Source organism: Ptychodera flava, chromosome 1 (genome assembly GCF_041260155.1).
Source record: "Ptychodera flava strain L36383 chromosome 1, AS_Pfla_20210202, whole genome shotgun sequence".
Taxonomy (NCBI): Eukaryota; Metazoa; Hemichordata; class Enteropneusta; family Ptychoderidae; genus Ptychodera; species Ptychodera flava.
This window is the reverse complement of record NC_091928.1, coordinates 9754116-9761438: the sequence shown is the minus strand read 5'-3', so window position 1 is coordinate 9761438 and position 7323 is coordinate 9754116. Positions and strand designations below refer to the sequence as shown.

The 7323-nt window shown below is 37.8% G+C and overlaps 1 long non-coding RNA gene across 1 annotated transcript; it reads left to right on the top strand.

Moving 5' to 3' along the window:
* The first annotated feature begins 219 nt into the window (after window positions 1-219).
* Window positions 220-5908, top strand: LOC139129673 (uncharacterized). Its single transcript, XR_011551645.1, has 3 exons — window positions 220-351; window positions 4254-4373; window positions 5361-5908. It is a non-coding gene; the product is annotated as an uncharacterized lncRNA (long non-coding RNA).
* The last annotated feature ends 1415 nt before the right edge of the window (window positions 5909-7323 follow it).

Here is a 7323-nt window from a genome sequence, read left to right as displayed (position 1 = left end):
TGTGATAAGATGCATAAATCCGGCTCACTCAAAAGGCGGGAAATAAAAACCAAACAAGCCTATAAATATTCAACCTTCTTTTTGAGTTGTCGTAGTATACAAAGGCAGCACTGACAGATATAATTTATTGAGGAAACATGTGATGGCTGCGTGATCTTTCAGTGGTCTGGGGTTTAATAATTAAACTTGTATCAAGTTGGCCAAAACGTTTCACTCCTATACGCATAGTTGTCGTTTTGCTCTAAAAATAATCGGCGCTCCATCGAGAGTCGGCCATATTGGACAGACCTTGATATAAGGCAGAAATGAAACGAATAAAGCAAGGGACATAACAACCAGGCATAAGCTCAGGTAACTTTGATAATGTACCAACGGCAATGTACTACCAGCCCTGACAGTTTATGTAAAGGATGATCGATGTACCTCACACCCGATCCAAGTAAACAGAAAGAAATCGTAGCTTTGTACAATTGCATATCAGGCAGGTAGCGTTAACAGTACATGTACAATTTCGTCAGCAGACCAACATTTCGCTTGTATGCTTATTTCCAGATGTATATAAAAACGACAATAAATGTATTTCGCAAAATCTATACTGAGGTAGACAATATCAGATGCATTGACCTGGCACACCTGTTCTGTTCAATAGCCGGTAGCATTACATATTTCAAATACACCTCGCTGCTTCAAAATGTACACGCTACATCTTCACTTTATTCATTGTGTTAAAAAGTGGTGTCGTGTCAAGAACGCAAGAGTGTTATCGTGAGATACATACTACCCTACGGGACAGTTCAAATGCAAAGTTACTGGAAACTGTCTTACGTTTGTCAAGATGCTTGTTTCAAGAGAAGGGGCTTTCTTCAAAATCTGCCGACTACACTCGATAGCTTCGCTATACGGTATTGATGAAGGGCGCCTTCTTATAGCTACGGGGAGTTGACGCGATTATGTGGGATATGGACTTTCATACAGTCCTGAAGGATTGGTGCGACAGAGACTCTTCTCAAAATGAATATTTTTTCACAGGTATTTTTATGAGGGCTTTCTTGAGGCGTCCGTTATGGCGCTCTCCACGTTACAGGCACAGACACTATAAGTGTTGGTGACAAAATCATATTTGTTCACTGAAAGGTTTACGTATTATATCTGTTGTCGGGTGAGGGCTGTAAATTTTGTTGTAACAGGCAGCAGATAGATTTTGATCTTTTACTAAATAGACTACCTGGAAAAAAATAGCGGCTGGATAGTTTTCTCTTCGGGACTTTGCCGACGGGGAGGGCAAAGTGGTATACTAGTTTTCTCATCTGAACGGCTCCTTATTACATTTTCTCGAAATCGGTTGGTAGATCGGTACTGCTTCGCGTCGAAATCATGATGTAGACATATATGTTGCATAGACTGCGTCTCTTTGCCTTTAATACGAAGCTTCCTATCGCGCCATTTTTCTAACGTCCTTCAGGTCAACGTAATTACGTCTCGTGGAAAGACTTCAAATTGAAAGTCCTTGACTTCAAAAGTGTCCGTTTATTCCAAGTTTCTTTTAATTTCGTGACATGTCCTCGACTCTGACATAGTAATCAGAATCCTCTTGTAAAAAGCCATGGCAAGCTTGTTTTTATCTCCGGTACCATAATGTACGATTTGTGTCGTGATCGAGTCACTCGCTACGATATCGTAGCAGCAAACAATCGCACGTCCACTGTACGGGGCCGTGCTCACTGCAAAAATTACACCGAGGTTTTGGTGGAAAGCTATGTTCATACAACTTATTGTCAGGGCTTTTAGCATGAAAGCGGACGTTGTTAGTGATGATTGAATGATCATTATATTATCTTAGAATTGTAAGTTTTAAATGTTTGAAGGTCGATATATTTACAAAGTATTTAAAAATCCCAACAATAACAATAACAATAAGTTATGTGAAACCAAAAAATTTGTTGGATTGGAAATCTTAATAATTCTACAAAGTATGGATAAGGGGTGATCATTACATTTAATTTTGCATCCGCTTTAACTGTTGTTTTGGAAGGCCTGAGAAGAGACAACTTAAATACTTATTCACATTTTCATCAGAAATATAGCTAAAGCTTTCATTTATTATTCAATATGGCTCACATGTAAATAAAACAAGTGCAGCATTTCAAGAAAGGAACTGAAAGTAAATATATGGGGTTGGGCAACGCTTACGGGAGATTCATAATATCTATCATTCGAATGGGATAAAGTGGGTGTATTTCAAATCCTTCTAGCTGCCAAATTAATTTGGTGACATACTGATTTTTTGGCATAATCTCATCCTCACATATAATTCTTACTGTTAGAGAAAAATAACGAAAATTTTTGGCAAAAAATTTAGTGACTCGATCACCCTTAAACAATAGACCCAAGTTTTCCCTACAGTCTATGTTTAAACTGTGAGCATGGAATACAAGGTGAGCATGGAGTGCAAGGTGAGCATGGAGTACAAGGTGGGTTTCGACACAGAGTTTTGTACGTTTTGAATCAGCATACCGGTTACTGTATTGTGTCTATGTTCTTAAACGCAGGTTCAAGTTTTTGCTTGATCTTCAGCTGCTAGTAAAGACATAGACTCTCCACAGTCGCTGTGCCTTGTTTTGTGCGCGCCCACGATGGGCCTGCATTCGAAGGCTACGCTGTGCAGCTGTGAGCACGCGCTGCCAGACACAGCGACTGTCAGTTCTTGCAAAGATATGAATATTCATAAGGGTAGTGACGTCTAAAGAAACACCTATCTAACGGGGTGGAGAGAATATATTCTAGAAACTGGTAGACCTATATACGCGGTATGTTTTTATTTTTCATTTTACATTTTATTTGGCTATGGTACTTGTCATTTGTTTTTGATTAACGGATGTGTGGAGTTCTATAAAGTACCCGGATCAGGCAGAAATCCGACCGGTCGCTTGCAAGAACGTCCAGACCCTGGGATTCGCGTCGCGTCTCTGAAGGGCGCGCGCGTGTTCAACAGGGAAGAACGCGAATCGCAGGGTCTCTGCCAGACTAGTAAAGACACCGAATCCGTTGACTGGTACTGTATTCTTCTGTCTCCCGAATATTCTCGCCATAAAATTCAAATTTCTCCTTGTAGATAATCTGCTTCAGAGAGAAAATATAGAGTTACAGACACAACAGAAGTACTATTGTCCCTGTGTTATCCTAGAAATGTTGATCTTTAATACATGTAATAGTTATAGTCCGCACAGTCAAGCCGGTAGACTGCGAACCATTTTGTTATCAACTTGCTGCTAGTGCTTGGCAGTTGTTTGGTCTTATAGCTTTATGGAGTGATAATGTCAGTGCGTCAAAAGTACAGTCAGGGTTTATCAGTGACATAATCTGATATCTGAAAAATTGCTAGCATTGTCAGGATAATTTTTAGATCCACTGTAATGTCACTATGCCCGAATAAAGTAAACGGAATGGAAACGTGCTCTTTAAGCTGCATTTCTCAACCTCTATTCCCCATCGACCAATTATCTGCATTGGACGGTGAAGTAAGTTATGTAGGGTTAAAGGTATACAGTCACCTGTGATCTAAATATGCCCATATATGGTCAGAGGGGTGCTCCTTGATATTCAAAATGCCCATGTGAAGGCGCTGTTTTTAAACAGCGGCCACCCGCTTAAAATCTGTGATTGGTTAGACTTTCTCTTTCCATGGTAACTGTGGCAAAATTGGAACAGGTGACAGTATACCTTTAAGTGCACTAATTTTCATTAGCCCTGATCACTGTGCCAAGTTTAGGAAGAGCAGAGTATATGCAGCGGTTTTCCAGACCTAGGCTGGCAACGAATTGACGGAAGAAGAAGGAAGTCAGTCAGTAAAACCAATGGGGCGCCCAGCCGATAGGCTTGGACCCTTAATGTCTTTGATTCAAAGAACACTGACTGCAATGCCATAAGATGAATGATGACAACCTAGATATTGTTTGAGAAGTACTGTTCATTCTCATGAAATCTAACGTAAAAGTGCAAAAAAAACGACGAGGAGTATGCAATAACGAAAAAACCCAGACAAACAGCAATGGACTCACTCTCTGACAAATTTATCATGATAGCGGAAGGCTAACTGGAAAACACGTATTGACCGAAACTACTTGAACACACCAGAACAAAATGACTGTTGAATTCGAAAGAATCATGTTCAGTTTCAAAACACGCTTAAACACAATAACCAGAGGAGAAATTACGGGTGACTACAATCAGACGTCGTCCTTTATTTTTTACAGGTCACATATTAATGGCTGACATGATCAAAAGCTTGAGGGTTAACGATGTCACAGCACTGTAACATTTATCGAATATAAACAGCTGCCTAGTTATCCCATATTCTACTAAAAACTAAATTGGTGAGTATTGCTGAAATTGTCACTAATTTTGTTTTCTAAAATTCCATCAACATTTTGTCTCTAACACTCCTGATTTCATCAATTATTGAAGCAATTTTACTGAATTTTACTGAGAGGTTTGTACGGTGATAAAGTTAATTTGGTTCAGAATTCGGTAAAATAACTTGTAACGACGTTATTAATATAAATCAACTTTCCCTTTTGGGTGAAAAGTGTTCCCTTATTTATGAGAAATGCTAGCCTTTCAAGCGTATAATTTCCTTAATTTTATTATTTAATGCGCGACTCTTTGAGTGATATCGGTTTGGTTGTCACAGCGAGGTTGTCAATATGTTCAATAAATGTATACTACGTAGAAATTTCCTGCGCCACTCTATAGTCTCTGCCAGGACAGAATTTGAAGTACGAGCCTCTATCTAAAACAGAAAAAGAACTTTTATTCTTTCCAAACAAGTCTGTCAAGGAACAGGGAGACTTTTGATTTGATTTGATCTGTCAGCTAGACTGAAATTTCAGTCGTGTTTGTGGGGTTGGGTTGTCGGAGACAACTCACGACAGACACACTGTAGGGTGAATCTTTGATTGACTTGAAAATCAGTGATTGAATTGCAACACAGCAATTCAAGTAGACTATTTTTAGTCGAATCTCGAAGTTAATATTGTATTTTCACGGTAATAGAGATACATCCATTCTGTCACCCGATATTTCAAAATGTTGTGATTTTTATGAACAGATAAACATCATGCAAATAGTCATGTGAAGCCCATCACGGTCACGTGGCTGGTCTATTTGAATAACAATATACTCTTTGGTGGGGATGTGCAAGTCACTGCGTGAAGGGACTCTCATATTAGTGCAAGAATTCCTAATTATAATATTTCTAAAACCAAGATACACAATTCATCGGTATTTTGCAAATGTTAAATTATAAATTACATGCATTGGTGGCTGTATTTAATGAACTTCTTTCTTTTTTTTTACTGAAGTCAACATCCATCTCTGACACTCGTCTAAGGTGGTTGAGGCGACCCACAATGCAAAGTTGTTGTGATGACGTTTCGTGTTCATTATTTCTGTAGTACAGTACGCGTTACGACGTTGAAGAGGACAGGCCGAAAGGTAAGATTTGTCTTGATTACTTGTTTATCTTTCTACAGCTTTGCACGCAGTAAAGGTACGCTATCAGCAAAAGTTACACGAGTGCTATATTGTTTCACGAATGCTAAACGTAGATTGCGACGCGTTATCTCAGTAGTATACGTCTGTTTAGACGTATGACTTCGAGGAATTCGCAAATCGTCCCGTATCGACTGGCGTCCCGTCGCGCGCCGATTTTCTCCAGCCACGGCGATCTCTTCTTAAAGATAGTTATCGTCATAGTTATTGTTTGAATTGCATTAGGCTACAAAAGCCTACAAGTATAATGAAAAAGTATAATGAAATTTATAATGCAATTTGTCTTGATTACTTTTTTATTACTTGTTTATCTTTCTATGAATGATGAAAACACTCTATAACACAGGAAATCTCGTTCGGTATAAGTTTAAGTGTATTCTTTTTTCCAATTAGCTACCCAGCTAGCTAGTTGAAAAATAGCTTGTTCATAGATTTTATTTACAGATTTACAGATGTATATGCGCGCAGTAACCGAATCAGTAAACAGAGCGTCTACATTAGCTTTAGAGCGTGGCTGGCGAGAAATGAACCACCGATACTAAGGCCTTGCATTTATATTTAGACACGTGACAGAGGCGGAGTCAATCTTTTTTTTTTTTCACTTCCAGATCCGGTTTTGTTTATCGCCATGTAGATTGAAATTTCACTTTGTTCCCAAAGTTCAAAGTACTACAGGTAAGTAAACATTACAGGTTTGAAAGTAGGGCAGCACGTAGTAGGGTTCGAACACTGAACTTCTGCTTCTCCTCAGAAGTGTTTTGCACTCTAACCGTCTACGCCACACTTATATATATATATATATATATATATATATATATGCAATATATATATATATATATATATATATATATATATATATATATATATATATATATATATATATATATATATATATATATATATATATATATCTTTTTCTTGATTTGTACTTTATTCTTTATAGCTGATCTATTTTTGTTCAATAAAGACGACAAACGAAAAATATCTTTACGTCATTTCTGGTCATTTTTCTGATTCTGTTTTGTCTTCTAACCTGAAGTTGTCAAAATTACTGAAGTCGTGGCTTATGGCGTTACCGTAAACGACATTTAACAATTCTGAGAAACAATTTCGTCAAGTTCATTTAGTATCTTCTTTTGTTCTCTCATTGCAGGCCTCTCTCCATCGACGCTTAATCGTGATTGTTCAGAAAGAGTATCCCTCTGCGCTGGTTTAAAAGCTTAATGACGTCAATTTTTGACGTAACTCGCTGTTCACTTGTCCGGAATAGATAAACTATGAATGTTGAAAACACTGTTGGTTCGACCATAACACAGGAAATCTCGTTCGGTACACAAGTTGTATTTTTTTTCAAGTAGTTACCAGCCAAAATAGCTTGCTTTAGTTTTTTTCCGGAACGATATGGCGAAAAACGTGTGAGACAGTTAATTTGCAGCAAGTGATACTTGCGTAAAGTAGTCATATAAAAACCTTACTGTTTTGATAGTTACATAAGTTGAATCAATCATTTAAACACGGAGTTACCATTTTTTTGGTTTAGCAGATTCGTCTATTGGCACTGAAGTATTATCATTTTGAAGACGCGTTTTGGAAAATAGCCAGTCATTATAAACATCAGCAGATTTTTTTAGAATCATTATATTTGATAATTTCACAGATAGGTGAAGATTGAATTTTCACTGTGTTCAGTATTGAGGTCTTACGTCTTCAAGGTACTCCTAGGTGGTTTAGCATTTTAGAAACCGTATACAATATTTAAATTGTATTCCGGTA